The sequence below is a fragment of the Oncorhynchus gorbuscha genome, linkage group LG07 (assembly GCF_021184085.1).
Source record: "Oncorhynchus gorbuscha isolate QuinsamMale2020 ecotype Even-year linkage group LG07, OgorEven_v1.0, whole genome shotgun sequence".
In the NCBI taxonomy this organism is placed as follows: domain Eukaryota; kingdom Metazoa; phylum Chordata; class Actinopteri; order Salmoniformes; family Salmonidae; genus Oncorhynchus; species Oncorhynchus gorbuscha.
Genome location: NC_060179.1, coordinates 27,332,527 through 27,346,640, shown reverse-complemented (window position 1 = coordinate 27,346,640; position 14,114 = coordinate 27,332,527).

Below are 14,114 nucleotides of genomic sequence, written 5' to 3'. Positions count from 1 at the left end.
AATCTACTGAAAATAATAGTTGTCCTAAAACGGAACCTTGAGGAACACCAAAACTTACCATTGATTTGTCAGATGACAAACCATCCACATAGATGAACTGACATATTTCTGACAGGTAAGATCTAAACCAGGCAAGAATTTGTCAGCGTAGACAAATTAGGGTTTCCATCTCTCAAAACAAATTGAATGACGGTGTCAAAAGTGGTCGAGGAGCACGAGAACAGACGCAGAGCCTCAGTCTGACAATCATTGAAAGGTAATTTACCACCTTCACAGTGCAGTCTCAGTGCTATTATGGGGTCTAAAATCAGACCAAAGCGTTTTGTATACATGACTTGTCTTCAGGAAGACAGTGAGTTGCTAAGCAACAGCTTATAAATATTTTTTTCGAAGAATGGGAGATTCAATATTGGCCGATAGTTTGTAAATTTTCAGGAGAGCCTTTATTACTTTTAGTGAGTTTGGTACACATCCGGAGGATAGGGAGCCGCTTATTTATCACACACAAACACACAAATATTGACAGGGCCATACAAGGAAGTGCAACATTCAAAGAATGAACACACTGTGTTTTGCCATGTTTTAGACAAAGCACTGGGCATGGTTTGAAGATGCTGGATGCTTGTCTTCCCAATTGGCAGGTGCATTCTGGCTATCTCTAGTCCATATGGAAGGATTTAGAACTGGAATGGGAAATGAATGAAAGAGAAGAAGGGAAGAAAATACCAATTTTGTTGGCGAATGGTTTTGGAGGAGGTTGATAGTGTGTAATTGTTGGAGGGAGAAGGGCTTGGCACTGAATTGATTTGAACAGGTGTGGTGAAGATAAGGTGAAAACATGCCACTGCTTCTGCTGTGAAAAGGTCACGCTCGTCTGGACACACAGAACCGTGTTTTAGGGGCTCCTGTTTTGGTGGGGGAGGAAAACAAGTTTAAACAGGGTTGGGCTGCAGTCAAATGAAACTGCATACTTAAGAGTAAAACAGCTTTAATCACCATTTTCATACAGTTACGTTGCATATTATTTTTATACAGTTATGTTGTCTATGAACATCGCTCCATGCTTCTCTGACTCTGAATGGGTCGATTCATAGTTAGTGTTGGGAAAGAAAGAAAGGTTGTTTTAGTAAGAAAATATACACTGTCCCTACAGGTCATGTTCTAGGACAGTTGTTAATATCAGCCTTGAAGAACTATACAAAATAGCCTTTTAGTTGGTGGACCCAGCTTAAGAAACTGCATTTCAGATGGATGATTAATATGCACAAAATATTTACAATATAATTACCTCAAAACGAATTTAATATGTATTGCACTCTAAACAATACTGTCTGGGATATGCAAAACTGGGGGATAATGTTATTATGTACTGTACATAGCCCTGCTTTATTGAAGTCCTAATGATTTCTTCTTGTTCCAGGCTACTGAAGCCTGGAATATATGAACAGAGCACAAGGGAAACTAGCAAGTCCCTACTGTATTATACCACATGTTAAATTACTTCTGTCTTGCAGCATGTTAACGTTTTGCTACCAGTCTTGGTCATTTTGGAGTGAAACATACAACTGTAAGGACTTCGAAGGGAACTTGTGGGATTGTACCACTGCTACATCTTATATTTTCTTTTCTTAAAAATACAACATTTCTACTCTAAATATATCAGAAAAAAATCACTAGGCTATTTCAGTTTCTCAGAATTCTAGTCACCGAACTGGTGGTTTTGCCATTTAAGATATCTTCAGAACAAACTTTGAATCATCAATTTGTTCTTTGATATTATTTCATACAGTATTTGCCAAACCTTTCAAGTCATCCATTAATAAAGATGAACTTTGATACCAACAGGCATCTTCACAGAGACTGTCTGGGATCTCTTCAAGGTGCAGACAGGCTGCTAATCCTTCTGTCTCACATCTCTAAAATCAAGGCTTATTTTTCATCCTGCAGGGGTTGTTGATGTTCATGAACTTGGCATTTTGTGCCTGCGGTGAGATGAACTGCAGAGGGGAAGGGGATTGGCTAGAAAGAGTGTTCTAACATGCATTAAATGTAGGTATCCATTGCATACTCCCTGCCTTAGTTGTCTATGGTTGTGGTTTACCGTTTTCAACTTCTCAGCTCTGTGATATTTCCTTGTCTGTTCTTTTCAAATAAAATATAATATATTATGTCATATACACATGTTTAGCAGATGTTATGATGATTGGAGCGAAATGCTTATGCTTCTAGTTCAAACTGTGCAGCAATATCTAATAAGTAATATCTAACAACAAATACCTAATACACAAAAATCTAATACAGTATATACATATGAGATGAGTAATGCAAGATATGTAAACTAGTCTTCCATTTATTCAATTTCAAGACTGTGTATGTAGGCAGCAGCCTCTCTGTGCTAGTGATGACTATTTAACAGTCTGAAGGCCTTGAGATAGAAGCTGTTTTTTAGTCTCTCTGTCCCTGCTTTGATGTACCTTTACTGACCTTGCCTTTTGGACGATAGCGAGGTGAACAGGCAGTGGCTCGGGTGGTTGTTGTCCTTGTTGATCTTTTTGGCCTTCCTGTGACATCGAGTGCTGTAGTTGTCCTGGAGGGCAGTTTGCCCCTGGTGATGCGTTGTGCAGACCTCACTACCGTCTGGAGAGCCTTACGGTTGTGGGCGGAGCAGTTTCCGTACCAGGCGATGATACAGCCCGACAGGATGCTCTCTAAAAGTTTTGGAGTGTTTTCGGTGACAAGCTAAATATCTTCAGCCTCCTGAGTTTGAAGAGACGCTGTTGCGCCTTCTTCACCACGCTGTCTGTGGGTGAACCATTTCAGTTTGTCCGTTATGTGTACACCGAGGAACTTAAAACTTTCCACCTTCTCCACTGTTTTCCTGTCGATGTGGATAGCGGGCCCCCTCTGCTCATTCCTGAAGTCCACAATCATATTTTTTGTTTAGTTGACATCAAGTGAGAGGTTGTTTTCCTGATACCACACTCCCAGAGCCCTCACCTCCTCCCTGTAGGCTGTCTTGTCGTTGTTGGGAATCAAGGCTACTACTGCTGTGTCGTCTGCAAACTTGATGATTGAGTTGGAGGTGTGCATGGCCACGCAGTCATGGGTGAACAGGGAGTACTGACTTTTTCTGACTCTGTGCAGCATGCCGCTGTTTGGTGATGAAAGTCTATGTACAGCAGGGTTATTTGTCCTCATTCTTCCACTCAGGGCAGTGTGTCTGCCTCTGCCACGGTACTGAACACTGGAAACGGCCTAAGCTGGGCTGATAGATCGCAGGGCTGCCGGCAGCCAAGCACCGGTGCTCGGCTCAGCTCTCTGCGACACAGTGACACCCTTTAGCCCAGAGGTATGGCTTAGTGTGCTACTATTGGAGTGCCCCTGAAGATTTAATGAGCTAATTACAGCACAGTGCTGAACAGCTGATAAAGTACAGCATTGTACTGTTAGGAATGTTTCATTGTGGTTGGGGGAAAGGATATGTGCAGGTCTTGTTTAGCAATAGCCCTTTCAACACCCAGTGGCTGGTAAAGAGATCTGCACTTAGCTTTCGCTTCAGTTGGGTGAAACATTCCATTGTATCTTTTTCTTCTGCATCCTGCCAATTGAAACAATGCCAAGCTGTAATTCTCTCCTTTCCTCTAGATCCCCTCACTGACATCAAGTGAAACAAGTCAATCTCTCCTGTCTCCGGAGGCAAGCTGCCAATTGATTCCATGAACATGTCTCTGGAGCCAGGAGGACTGAAATACAAGTGAAGGAACACATGCACCGAATTTTCAATTTAAGTGGAGAAGTACTCCTAAAACATATCACTGTTGGTACAGTGGTATAACACAGCATAAACAATGTAACAGAAACATAGGGATTTAGTATACCAACAGTTTAGAAAGGTACGGCTGATAGCGCTTGCCCATAAGCAGCTGCTTAAAATACATCGTTTTTGTTATTTTCATGCAGGTAATATTACCACTGACAGTAAACGAGCAGACTTGAAGTCTTGCTGTACAGATTAATCAGAAACAGAGAGAACCAGCCCAGATGTGCTCCACCCTAACTGTTAATTAGCAGTTAATTGAAACAGGCCCAGTGGCCATCATCATCATCAGCTGTTCGGGTCTTGGAAACTCCTGGTCTTCACAGAGGTTTCACATTAATGACCTCTGATTGGCTACACAGCCTCTGATCCCCCCCAACCCCTCTCCCCCTAGTCACCAAGCTCCAATCTGTCCCTTTCTGTTAATTGCATGTACACTCTCAGTAATCACACTGGACCAGCAGAAAGCCAAAGGCGCTGCTGACCTCTCACTCTCCACTACACTAAGTGTAGTCATTATACTACAGTGTGTATGAAGACTCAATATGTTTCATGTGGTTGCAATTATTGTGCAATGAGCACCCAGCCTACCACAAATTGGCAGTCCTAGCAATTACTGTACTGTATACACTGAGTGTACAAAACTTTAGGAACACCTTCCTAATATTGAGTTGCACCCCCATTTGCCCTCAGAACAGCCTCAATTCGTTGGGCCAAACCGTCCACAGGGATGCTAGACAATGGTAATTCCAATGTTTCGAAAAGTTGTGTCAAGTTGGCTGGATGTCCTTTGGGAGGTGGACCATTCTTGATTCAAACTGTTGAGCATGATTTGTAGTTTTTGACACACTCAAACCGGTGCGCCTGGCACCTACTACCATACCCTGTTCAAAGGCACTTGACACTGAGTGGCACACATACACAATCCATGTCTCAATTGTCTCAAGGCTTAGAAATCATTCTTTAACCTGTCTCCTCCCCTTCATCTCCACTGATTGAAGTGTATTTAACAGGTGACATCGATAAGGGATTTGTATTTATTAGGGATCCCCATTAGTTCCTGCCAAGGAAGCAGCTACTCTTCCTGGGGTCCAAACACATTAAGGCACTTACATCACACATTTTAAAAAAAAAAAGACAAAACAAGTACATCATATAACATTATTACACCACTTTACATCTACAATACAAAATGTCTAAAATCACCATACAACAATATTACAATGTATGTGTGATAGCGTGTGTGTGTGAACATGCGTTTTTCTGTATGTGTCTCTTCGCAGTCCCTGCTGTTCCATAAACTGTATTTTTATCTGATTTTTAAATCGGATTCTAATGTTTGCATCAGTTACAGTACCTGATGTGGAATAGAGTTCCATGTAGTCATGGCTCCTTGTAGTATTGTGCGCCTCGCATAGTCTGTTCTGGACTTGGGGATTGGGAAGAGACCTCTGGTGGCATGTCGTGTGGGGTATAAATGGGTGTCATAGCTTTCACCTGGATTCACCTGGTCAGTCTATGTCATGGAAAGAGTAGGTGTTCCTAATGTTTTGTACACTCAGTGTATATCTTACAATCCCTATTAAACCTCCTTTGGGTATTTCAGCTCTGCCTTGTATAGAGTGTTAATAATTAAATGCGTTAGACATGTGTAGTAAGACAAACATTTCTACCTAAAGCATTTCAGTACATCTTACAAAATGAAGGAAAGATGAAGCGCACAAAGTCAACAAAAAAAAATAATTTGTTGTTATTTTTTTATTCTGATCGTTGCTGGTGGTTTGGTGTAACTATAAAGACTAACATAACCTACTTGAATTAGTGTGTATCTGTGAGATGTGTTGTTATACACGGTATAAAGCTTGCCTCGGGTATATATTGCTATACATGTGCTCGATGTAACATCCTTGCAAAGAACCACAGTCCTAACGAGGTCTTCAGTTCCTGTAGTTTAGCCAAACTTTGTCACTTGATCAACAGTTGACTTATCCATCTGTGATGAAAGACACTCGACATATGGCTTCCCAGTTAGCTCTGATTCATAGACAATCCACCATTGGTCAATGCTGACTCACTACCTCAATGATGAAAGCCAAACAGATTTTTCTGAGACATTGTCCTCCCTTTCAGTCCACTTAGCCCCATAAAATTGTGAGATATTCCTCTCGACTCCTGTTAGTGTGGGCCATAGCCATTTATAAAGCAATGGCACGATTGACAGTGAACGCCTGAGTGCAGAGTTGGATGTTAAAGCCATTAGGAACATTTTTGGACACTAAAATAAAGCTGTCTTATAGGGAATAAACCTGTATGAAATAAAGGAGTTAAAGCTAGTTTATGTTACATGCCTTCAGAAAGTATACAAACCCCTTGACTTATTCCACATTGCGTTGTTACAGCCTGAATTCAAAATTGATTCAATTTAGAAAATGTCACACTTATCTACACACAATACCTCATAATGATAAATTGAAAACATGTTTTTAGAAATGTTTGCAAATATATTGAGAATGAAATACATAAGTATCTCACTTATATAAGTGTTCACACCCCTGAGTCAATACATGTTAGAATCACCTTTGACAGCAATTACAGCTATGATTTCACATTCTTCTTTTAAAAAATTCTTCAAGCTCTGTCAAGTTTGTTGTTGATCATTGCTAGACAGCCATTTTCAAGCTTTAAGTAAAAACTGTAACTAGGCCACTCAGGAACATTCAATGTTGTCTTGCCTAGCAACTGGTCTTGTATTTTAGGTTATTGTCCTGCTGAAAGGTGAATTTGTCTCCCAGTGTTTGCTGGAAAGCAGACTGAACCAGGTTCCGTCTGGCTGTGATAGTACAAAACTGAGGATGGATCAACAACATTGTAGTTACGCCATAATACTAACCTTTTGCTTATGCTTAGCTCAATTCCGTTTATTTTTATCCCCTCCAAATAAATCCCTAATCTTTGCCGATGACAAGCATACATGATGTAGCCACCACCATGCTTGAAAATATGAAGAGTGGTAGTCAATGATGTGTTGTGTTGGCTTTTCCCCAAACATTACGCTTTGTATTCAGGACATAAAGTTTAATTTCCTTGCCATATTTTTTGCAGTTTTACTTTAGTGTCTTATTGCAAACAAGATGCATGTTTAGGAATATTTTTATTCTGTACAGGCTTCCTTCTTTTCACTCTGTCATTTAGGTTAGTGTTGTGGCGTAACTACAATGTTGTTGATCCATTCTCAGTTCTCTCCTTTCACAGCCATTAATCTCTAACTGTTTTAAAGTCACCATTTTAAAGTCACCATTGGCCTCATTGTGAAATTCCTGAGCGGTTTCCTTCCTCTCCAGCAGTTAGGAAGGACGCCTGTATGTTTGTAGTGACTGGGTGTATTGATTTAAAATCCAAAGTGTAATTAATAACTTCACTCTGCTCAAAAGGTATATTCAATGTCTGCTTTTATTTTATTTTTTACCCTTCTAGCAATAGGTGCCCTTCTTTGTGAAACATTGGAATACTTCCCTGGTCTTTGTGGTTGAATCTGTGTCTGAAATTCACTGCTGGACTGAGGGTGTCACGCCCTGGTCGAATTATTTTGTGTTTATCTTCATGTATTGGGTCAGGCCAGGGTGTGGCATGGGTTTTTGTATGTGGTGTGTATATATTGGGATTGTAGCTAGTGTGGTGATCTAGCAAAGTCTATGGCTGTCTGGAGTGGTTCTCAATCAGAGGCAGGTGTTTATCGTTGTCTCTGATTGGGAACCATATTTAGGCAGCCATATTCTTTGAGTTTGTCGTGGGTGATTGTCCTTAGTGTCCTTGTTCCTGTCTAAGTGTTAGTGTACACAAGTATAGGCTGTTTCGGTTTTCATTACGTTTTTTGTTTTTTGTAGTGTTTGTATTTAGATTTGTGTTACGTTTGTTTATTAAAACATGGATCGCAATCTACACGCTGCATTTTGGTCCGACTCTCCTTCACCACAAGAGAACCATTACAGAATCACCCACCACAAATGGACCAAGCAGCGTGTCAACAGGCAGGAGCCACAGGAGAGGCAACAGAGGCAGCAGCAGCAGGAGCAGCAGCAGCTGCAGTGGGAGAGGCTGCACTACCTGGAGAAATGGACATGGGAGGACGAACTGGACGGTAAAGGACCCTGGGCTCAGCCTGGAGATTATCGCCGCCCCAAGGAAGAACTGGAGGCGGAGAAAACTGAGAGGCGCAGGTATGAGGAGGCAGCACGGCGTATCGGATGGAAGCCCGAGAGTCAGCCCCACAAATTTCTTGGGGGGACTCACGGGGAGTAGGGCTACGCTAGGTAGGAGACCTACGCTAACTTCCTGTGGTTACCGGGGGGCTAGAGAGACCGGGCAGGCACCGTGTTATGCAGTGATGCGCACGGTGTCCCCAGTGCGGGTGCATAGCCCGGTGCGGTATATACCAGCTCCGCGTATCTGCCGGGATAGATTGAGCGTCGGGCCAAATGCCATGAAGCCGGCTCTACGCATCTGGTCCCCAGTGCGTGTCCTTGGGCCGGCTTACATGGCACCAGCCTTGCGCTCTGTGTCTCTGGTTCGCCTGCATAGCCCAGTGCGGGCTATTCCACCTCGCCGCACTGGCAGGGCGATCGAGAGTACTCAACCAGGTAAGGTTGGGCAGGCTCAGTGCTCAAGAGCTCCAGTACGCCTGCACGGTCCGGTCTTTCCAGTACCACCTCCACACCCCAGCCCTCCGGTAGCAGCTCCCTGCACCAGGCTTCATGTGCGTGTCCTCGGTTCAGTACCACCAGTGCCAGCACCACGCATCAGGCCTACAGTGCGCCTCGCCTCTCCTGCGCTGGCGGAGTCTCCCGCCTCTCCAGCGCTGTCGGAGCCTTTCTCCTCTCCTGCGCTGCCGGAGTCTCCCATCTGTTCAGCGCAGCCAGAGCTGCCAGCCTGCATGGAGCAGCCAGAGCTGCCAGCCTGCATGGAACAGCCAGAGCTGTCAGTCTGCATGGAGCAGCCAGAGATGTCAGTCTGCATGGAGCAGGCAGAGATGTCAGTCTGCATGGAGCAGGCAGAGATGTCAGTCTGCATGGAGCAGCCAGAGATGTCAGTCTGCATGGAGCAGCCAGAGATGTCAGTCTGCATGAAGCAGCCAGAGCTGCAAGTCTGCAAGGAGCTGCCAGTCTGCAAGGAGCTGCCAGTCTGCAAGGAGCTGCCAGTCTGCACGGAGACGCCAGAGCTGCTAGTCTGTAAGAAGCCGCCAGAGCTGTCAGCGTGGAGCAGCCAGAGCCGCCAGTCAGCATGGAGCAGCCAGATCTTTCAGTCTGCCAGGATCCGCCAGTCAACCAGACTCTTCCAGATCCGCCAGTCAACCAGACTCTTCCAGATCCGCCAGTCAACCAGACTCTTCCAGATCTGCCAGTCAGCCAGACTCTTCCAGATCCGCCAGTCAGCCAGACTCTTCCAGATCCGCCAGTCAGCCAGACTCTTCCAGATCTGCCAGTCAACCAGACTCTTCCAGATCCGCCAGTCAGCCGGGATCTGCCAGAACTGCCAGTCGGCCAGGATCTGCCAGTCAGCCAGGATCCGCAAGATCCGCCAGTCAGCCAGGATCTGGTAGATCTACAGTGCCTTGCGAAAGTATTCGGCCCCCTTGAACTTTGCGACCTTTTGCCACAGTTCAGGCTTCAAACATAAAGATATAAAACTGTATTTTTTTGTGAAGAATCAACAACAAGTGGGACACAATCATGAAGTGGAACGACATTTATTGGATATTTCAAACTTTTTTAACAAATCAAAAACTGAAAAATTGGGCGTGCAAAATTAAACATTTGTGTTACGTTTGTTTGTTTATTAAAACATGGATTACAATCTACACGCTGCATTTTGGTCCGACTCTACTTCACCACAAGAGAACCTTTACAGAGGGACCTTACAGATAATTGATTTTGTGGGTTACAGAGATGAGGTAGTCATTGAACAAATAGTGTTAAACATTATTATTGCACACAGAGTGAGTCTATGTAACTTATTATGTGACTTGTTAAGCACATTTGTATTCCTGAAATTATTTAGATTTGCCATAACAAAGGGGTTGGATATTTATTGACTCAAGACATTTTAGCTTTTAATTTGTCATTAATTTTAAATATATATATTTTTTAAACAAAATTTCACTTTGACATTATGGGGTATTGTCCATAGGTCAGTGACACAAATTCTCAATTTAATCCATTTTAAATAAATTCAGGCTTTAATAACACAACAAAATATGGAAAAAGTCAAGGGGTGTGAATATTTTCTGAAGGCATTTCATGTTGCTCCTTGGTTTGACACAGTAACTCCCTATCCACACTCATAGTCACTCTAGGTTAAAGATACCCAGGTTAGGACAACCTAATAATTCCATGCAAAATAAATAGATTCATTTTCTTTGTATTATGTCACATTTATGCAACGAGTTATGGGATATTAGAATCCTCGTCTTAAAGGTATACTTCGTGATTTTGGCAACGAGGCCCTTTATCTACTTCCCCAGAGTCCGATAAACTTCTTGATACCATTTTTATGTCTCTGTGTCCAGTATGAAGAAAGTTGGAAGTAGTTTCTCAACAAAATCCTGAAGTATCCCTTTAGCATTTGTCATATTCAAACTATAGGTTGAGTGAAATAGGAAGTGGGTGTGTCAGTAAAGGGAGAAGTCATCTTGACAGAAGTTTGTGGTTAGAAATATTTGGTAACTTGGACAATCTTTTTTACGTTTAAAAGCCTAGTCTTCTCAACTCCGTGCAAGTGAGTACTTGATCATCAAGAGAAGTTTCCATTCAGTGGACTATTAACTTCCAAGAACTACCAACTGGGCACATACTGGTTGATTCAATGTTGTTTCCATGTCCTTTTAATGAAATTACGTTGTACCAAGATGGAATAGGCCTGGAATTGACGTCTATGCCCAGCGGGTAAAGTGTGGAAGGCTATTTCTAAGTCCAATTTATATATTTTGGGGGTTTCATTTGGATTATTACACAGACTAACACATGAACTGGAAAGATTTCTCCGTATTTCATTTTCTTGCGGCTGGATTATTTCGATTTTAGAATTTGGGAGGGATTTCTTGATGGATTTTGGGACTGAACTGAATTGAACAATTTACTTTAATTGGAAGACCAATACATTGTTGCTCAACTAAAACAGACTTGATTTTGGATTTTCATTTGAGACAGAGACTGAGCCTACACATTTGAGTTGGTTTTGGGTGTATTTTGATTTGATTCTGTATGCCAGTTTGTTCAACTGTAACACCTCATTCTTTTCATGACATTTGTGCCTTCCCTTATTTTTCCTATTAGCAGTGTTGGGTTTAATGCTCACTGACCATTATAATGTCGTCATTGTCAGTCGAACAGTTGCTTAATGATGTGCAACTATGTTCAGATTTGGGGGTTCATTTCAAGGGTCCCAGCCCAAGCAGTGGGCGCTCCAGTAAATAATGGTGCATGTGGTAACGATTATTGACCGCACATAAATCACTATTTAATTCCTCTGCTATCACTGAACACCCCTTTATAATTGTCATTCAGCGAGGTTTCCTTATTTAGTTGGTGAGGGATGGAGAATGACTGGGTCAATGTTAGTGTCTGTTGTCTGGTTATCTCCCCAGCCAACATGTTGAGCGCCTTGTCTACTGCAGTGCACACTAATTTGGGACGAGAACAAAGTAACTAGCCTAATGCACACTGACTTACAGTTGGACACAGGATTGTGCTTACCTTGATTGAAACATTTGGATCAGCACAATATGTGATTGTCCTGTATTATACTCCACCTCCTCTGATCTCATTAACTCATGAAGCATTCAACCCAAATTGTATCTCGGACCAATAAATATTTTTGGGGTGGAGGTCTGAATGAAACAGAAAAAGATTCTGAATAGCAAGGAACTCACTTTCCAAACTTCTAATTCATGTTTGAACTATTGACTGTTGAGCCATGACCATAATCATCTCTATGAATGCTTATTACATCATGGTTGATGGTTGATGTTCTTGTCACTTAGGTCACATATCATACATTTCTTGTCCTGAGCACTTTTAACGATGAAAACAATTCGTTTTTTAGTTCTCTGCTTCTCCATTGCTGAAAATTCCATCATGCCATAGAGTCTACTATGACACCTAAAGCCACAGAAAAAGAGAGACAGTGAGTGACTCAACAGACAGTGCTTTATTGACAGTCACCACTGATTCTGACATTCCCTCTGAAGCAGACTTCAAAGGGGAGGACAAGTTTGCAATTCTCTCACGATTCTGTGAGAAATGTCCTTTGCTTGGCATGAAGGAACAGTGGGAGCCTATACTCAGTGGACCTGTTGTGAATCTCATCAACTATGGCTGAAAACCACATTGTGCTTCATTAGGTGAGCACTTGAAATGGGTTTGGTCAAAACGTAAGCATTATCTGACAATTACCTCATTTACTTTGGTTACCTGATGGTAAAATTCGTAAATATAATATATCTTGAATGTTGGAAATACAATCTGAATAACATTGGACTTGAAACACCCTTACAGAAAAACATGAATTTCCCATTTGATCACGTGATGTGTGATCTTGTGATGGGATTTTACGTAAAAAGAATGTGATAGCATGTGAAAACACGATCTCATCTGAAATAAAATTTCAACACGTGTGTAACGATCGTCTGTTGTGGAAACGGGTGAGGACCAAAGCGCAGCGTGGTAAGTGTTCATGTTTTTTCATAAAGTAATGAACACTGGACAAAACAATAAACGTGAAGTAATCAAACCGAAACAGTCCCGTGTGGCACCAACACTAACACGGAAAATAAACACCCACAACTCAAAAGTGAAACCAGGCTCCCTAAGTATGATTCTCAATCAGGGACAACGAATGACAGCTGCCTCTGATTGAGAACCCTACCAGTGTCACGTTCTTTCAAAATCAAACCCAGAAGCAGACCAGGACAAGGAGAGTAGGAAGAAGGTGAGTATTTATTTACAAGTGAATGTGAATGGGTAGATATATCCAGGTGGCGTAGCGGGCAGCGGTGGTGAGTTGATGGGAGTAAATAGGTGGATCCAATGGGGTAGTTGAATCCTCCGACGACCAGGCGGGAATGGGGTAAATGATCCGGGTGAGTAACTGAAGACAGAACAAACGGAGGTAAGTTTAAGGCAAGCAATACGTAAAAAAACAACAAAACAAATTCTATCCAACTTGAGGCTGATACTATGGCACAACATACTGTTCATGGCTAACGATCCGGCAGGGAATGGATGTCAGGTCAGAGCTTTTGAAGGGGAGAGGTGATGATCAGGACAGGTGTGCAGATTACTGATGGGATACAGGTGCGGGTCAACAAGCTAATTCGCCCGGCAACCAGACAGGGTGCGTTCCAGGACACCGGAAACACACTCCCGGACAGAAACACAGGCAAACACAGACTCAGGAAGCGGGATTCGTGACAACCAGGCCGAACACCGCAATCCCAAATCAATAGAAAAAATAACCGACAACCCACCCAACTCACGCCCTGACCATACTAAAACAAAGACATAATAAAATAACTTAGGTCAGAACGTGACAACATTTGAGCACGTGAAAACTAAGGTGTGAAATGGTATTGAGAATAGTTGACTTTAAACTGCTTAATTGACAGTACTTCAATTTAAACAGTCATGGTCTCATGCAGGTTTGATTTAGTTACCAGTTTGTTTCAGTGGCATACCAAGACTGTTTTTGGAACATTGCATCACGGTTCCCTGGATGACTTGGTACTCCACCTCACTTGGGATTTGAAGTCACAACCTCTTGGTTGCTAAGAACCTGAAGTTCCTCCTTCACCACCTGGTCTTTGGAAATAATGGAGATTGGCTTTTCATACGCTGAGTGTACAAAACACAAGGAACATCAGCTCTTTCCATGGCATAGACTGACCAGGTGAAAGCTATGATCCTTTATTGATGTCACTTGTTAAATCCACAATGTAAATGAAGGGGGGGGGGACAGGTTAAAGAATGCTTTTTAAGCCTTGAGACAAACTGTAGATTGTGTGTGTGCCATTCAAAGGGTGAATGGATTAGAAAATATATATGTAAGTGCCTTTGAACGGGGGATGGTAGTAGGTGCCAGGCGCACAAGTTTGAGTGTGTCAACAACTTCAACCCTGCTGGGTTTTCCACTCTCAACAGTTTCCTGTGTGTATCATGAATGGTCTAACACCCAAAGGACATCCAGCCAACTTGATACAACTGTGGAAAGCATTGACATCAACATGGGTGTTCCCTGTGGAACACTT